This window comes from Pinus tabuliformis, chromosome 5_1 (assembly GCF_031772625.1).
Source record: "Pinus tabuliformis cultivar Carrire ecotype Pingquan chromosome 5_1, CPIR1, whole genome shotgun sequence".
Lineage (NCBI taxonomy): Eukaryota > Viridiplantae > Streptophyta > Pinopsida > Pinales > Pinaceae > Pinus > Pinus tabuliformis.
In genome coordinates, this window is record NC_142305.1 from 502,488,554 (window position 1) to 502,493,605 (window position 5,052).

A 5,052-nucleotide genomic window follows, 5' to 3' on the forward strand; every position below is an offset into this window, starting at 1 on the left:
AGGAATGAGGGCCTTAAATTAGGTCCTAAACAAATAAGAGGTTTCACTGAAAGGTTTCAGTTATAAATGATTATAAGAAAAATAACCTAGAAGCCATAAAGGACTCGACTTAAATTTTAAAATAATTTGCAGGAGGACTTCGAAGCATGTGAATATCATATTGATTTCTTGCAGTCAAAGGAAATTAGGATTCCTTAAGGTTGGATCCAAATATTGCAATGGTTTATTTGAGGAATCAATAACATATATGTTAATCCACTATATATAAAATATTATTATATCAAAGAATTTAAAATTGATGGGTTGTTTCTATAAATCTTGAAAAAGTATGGTCCTTGTAAGATAATGGTTTTAATTTTGTGACATTGTGGGAATATTTTTAAGAAATTCATTTAAACTTTACCTCATCTAGGTCATATATCGAGACAACTCATTTTAAAGATAGTTCCGTGTAAGGAATTTAGTAAATTTTTGTATGTATAGAACCCATGACAGAACCATTGCCCCCATTGATTTAACCAATGACTGGTAGACAACATGCCAATGAGGCTAAGAAGTCTTCAAAGGACTTTGACCAATCTTATCTCTATATATATAGATATAGAGATATAGAGATCAAATCATAGGGATTTTGGGAATAGTGAAGGTGATACTGTAATAACGTTTCTATTACATGGATATGTTAAAAACAAAATTGTGAAGCTAGAATGTGCCCTATGATTGGCCGAGCACCAATGGAGGAAATGAAAAAACCTGTCAAATTTATATAACCTCATATATAAAAAAAAATAAAGATGGTTCTTAGCCAAAGATCAGATTGCTGTGAAAATGGGTGTTTAACGGAGGGTGTGCTACTAATGGTAATTTAGATGATGTATTCTATCTATTGCAGGCGTGTGCCATCAAGAAATTGGTTGTATATTTTAATTCATATTAATATTACTCTTTTGGAGAAATCTTGGATCCACCAATGATTCGCATGTTCGACATGTCCCTCCATGTAGATTTAACTTTTCATCTTATTAAATATTGCTTTGGAAGCCGACTCCACTTCTAGGATTCAGGATCAAAAGTGTTACTACAACTGAAATTCAGTTGGTGGTAGCACTCAACCCACGAGATGCACAACAATGTATTGAATCAAATACTTCGAGAATTGTGTTCGTCACTTCATTAATGTCGCATTTGATGATAGTTTTCTCCTTAAAAGCTTTATATCATAAAATCTTCATGTATTAGTAACATGAAAGCTTCATCTAGAAATATTTGTTATTATCTCGATAGGAAGGAAAAAGTCAAGGACTCCAGTGATGACCCACCCTGTGATTTTTATGAATTTAATAAGAAATATTGAGGTAAAGGAGTTATAGAGTATGTGAATCTGTCATGTCATGGCGTTTGGCATTGTGTATTGGTTCACCAAATTTACTACTCCATCGGGTCATAATTTACCAGCTGATTGATCCTTTCTGCTTTTTGTTTAGAGGAGTTACCACTTCCGAAATTAACACAACTTTTGTAAGCGTGCGAATTAAAGAAGCCTTATCTATTCCACTGGATGGATGAAGAAAATCAACGTAAGGGCAATTTTTCCCTTTCAACCTTATCCCCAGATCTAGAAGCATACGTGAGTGTTAGACCTTATCCAGGGATCCGGAGACATTTGGATTTCTTTGATCCACAAAGATGATTTTTTGGCTTACGTTATCCTCTGATATGGAAACACTTATCCACTAATTTGCTTGTTGAGTTTCATTAAAACCAGTTGGTTGGATAAGGTATCTATATTTCCACTTCTGCTGAACATTGGATTGATAAGATTGCTAAAATGAAAAAAAAAACTTCCAATATCCCTAAGTATCAACATCGGCTTTCACCCTTGGATCATTCCTTATCTTATCATATGCGTGCAACTGTGTATTAAAATCCATGGTCATAGATTGGACGATGTTTATACATCAATAGTTAGCATCTTTGAGTGTGTTCTTATGTATAGAGAGTGAATCTGGAGATGTATATTGGACCAATATTTATATGGGGTTGCACAAGAGGATGGTAATAAGATGTCAAAAACATGAAGCATGGTTGTTGGGCACTAGGGACTATTACTATTTGTGTCATTTCTATTTTCTCATTACCTCTTTAATCTGAATGCAATATGCACCCCTTCCATAGTTATTTGTAGAAAATCAATCCCAAGACCAATATCTAATATGTCCAGACTTCCTTCAACCAAAAGATTCCTGAAATTACTAATACCATCTGGGCATTTCCCCTTACCTTCTGCTGCTCCATGTTCCACTTCCCAAAATACCAGTCTTCATCGTCATGCGGGTGGGTTTCACTTCAATTCCATATTGATAAGTAATAAGATAAGGCAAAGAATTACAGGAAGGAATATATCGTGGCACCACTCTATGCAAAGCATGGCAGGAAGGGAGGAGATGATTTCAGTTCTAAAGGAGGGGAGAGAAGCACACCTTCTTGAATCTTGTATTTGAGGTAGTGGCACTATTATAGTAAGTACATACTTTATAATATTTCAAATAATTTATTTTACAAAGAATATAAGGTTCTGGTCAATGTCTCAGACTTCCCACATTGGCGAATAGGCAGAAATGGTAGTACTGTGCACATGTCTCGATATCAGTGAAAAATCTTGAAAGGTTAGAACTACAATTTTTAGTTTCACTTAATGTCACGTTGAATTTAATGTCTCATTACATAGTTATGAAATTAGTGGTTTCTAAGTAACATCATGGACTTCATTTTACCATCATTCACATCGGAAGATTGGAGGGAAAGAGAAGATAAATATAAAATGTAATGGTTTAACCAAAGTCTGGTGTTTTCTCTTCTAGCTCTAATCCATCACTTCCATCCGAAGAATTGTTGGACGTCCCCTTATCCAACAAAGGAATCTATTATTAATTGGGAACCTAATAATAAATATTCAATTGCAGATTGATCTGAGTTGAGGATTGTTGGAATGCTTATCATCTGTTAATTTTATTGCTGAGGTGTTAAGTCAGTGCATGTTGCATTTGTGTCAAAGTTTAAGGAATTTGGATTGAGAGGGTTTCTATATAAATTTACAACTCAAAACATATTGAAGAAAAAGCCCCCTTATGAAGCAAAAACCTCATTTTTTTAGTCTCTTCTGGGAAAAAATTTCCATTATTTCATTGCTAGAGATTTAAGAACATTATGATTTGGAAAAATTCCCTGGCTCACATACACAATGGTTGCATTGAACACACAAGATAGCAATGAATAAAGAGGAAGCTCTACTGAATAGGCTACAACAAGAAATGGTCAGAAATGGATAGTTGTGAAATGCATTTCTCAAAGGGTTTGATGTTGAGGGCTATAAACATGGTGCTATCATTTTATCCATTGCACCAACAAGAGATGAAAGTGGTAATGTTTTCACCCAAATTAATGGAAAGCTCAGCCAAATCAATGATTTATTGGTAACAATGTCTGCTGCAAAACTTTGGGTGCTGCTGGGATTGGGGTTAGCAGGAATATTTTTACCTAGCAGGAGATGGAAGAAGGGAATTAAGAAATATTTTAGCACATTTATTGATCAAATTAAGCTTCTTCCGCCTCCTTATCCCTCACCTCCCAAAGAATTTCACCCTCTTATGGGCCTTATATTCGCAATTAAAGAACTATTTGGTATAGAAGGATATCTAAGTCGCTTTTGAAATCGAGTCTGGCGAAGGACCCTTGAATCTGCAGTTCAAACAACACTTGTGGTTACATTTGTTATATAAGGAGGAGAAACATGCATTGGGAGAACTATCATGGATGACATGGCATACAACATTAGTGGAGAAATCAAACATTATTGAACTCCAACTAATCTAGTTGCACCTTCACGAATACCTAGAGGATATCCTAGTGGATCTGCTGTGGCGATTGAAACTGAGCTTGTTGACTTTTATCTTGGTACAGATATAGGAGGAAGTGTTAGAGTGCCTACGGTATTCTGTGGTATTATAGGGTTCCATCCTTCCCATGGGGTTGTTTCCACCACTGGTGTGGTTCCAATGGCTCATAGTTTTGATATTGTTGGTTTCCTTACAATGGATCCAAATATTTTGCGTCATGTTGGTCATATACTACTACAGTTTCCATTCATGGAGTACAGGAAACCTAGGCGTATTATAATTGCAGATGATTGTTTTCAGGTTAGAGATATTCCTAATTATTGAACAATGAATGTAGTCATTAGGTCCACCGAAAATTTATTTGGACATCGACTTTTAAATCACATAAACCACAGTAAGTATCTTGCTATCAGAGTTCTAAGCTTAAAGTACTTTTGAAATGAAGAAGAGAGAAAAAATGGTCAAGGTGGGGTTTCTGCTTTGAAGGCTCTTTGCAGTGCATTACGCCTTCTTCATAGGTATAATGATTGTGCTTCAAAGCTTTATTTCATAACATGCATATTTCATATTCTGAATACTAATAGATTTTTGTCCTCAAAATATGTATTGTAATTTCTTGAATCCTATATAGCAGAGTAGATGGAAATCTCTTTTTGAAATTTTATGATTAGAGTTATAATGTATCAAAAGTATCAAATATCTTATTAATGACCGCTTAATCAATTTGTCTTGTTGGGCACATGTTAAGTCCTTTTTAGCATGGATGGAAAATAATTATAGATTAGGGACTGAAGAAATAGATATGCACAGCTAGAATCAAGATACTTTCTATCAGTAAATGTATAGCCTAATATGGAAACCACATTAATTATTCAGATAATATCTGCAAGTCGATTCTGTGATTTTGGTGAAGATACACCAAAGATGTACCCTATAAAAATGCATTTGTACTAGACAGATGTCTTCATTTCAGCATACATTTGGGATATTATCTAGATTCTATGCTGGCTATCTTTAATATGGATCAAATTGACATCTCTTAGATTTTGGCTTGGAACTAGTGAGAGACTGTATGTCATTTGGAAATTTTATCACTAAGGTATAATCAAATTTTAAGGTATAAATTTTACCAGCTTGACTCTTCAAATACTAGATC

The 5,052-nt window shown here is 34.6% G+C and overlaps 1 pseudogene; it reads left to right on the forward strand.

Annotated features, from left to right (window-relative positions):
* The first annotated feature begins 3,479 nt into the window (after window positions 1-3,479).
* LOC149165688 (translocon at the outer membrane of chloroplasts 64 pseudogene) lies at window positions 3,480-4,508 on the forward strand (annotated as a pseudogene).
* Window positions 4,509-5,052: the final 544 nt, after the last annotated feature.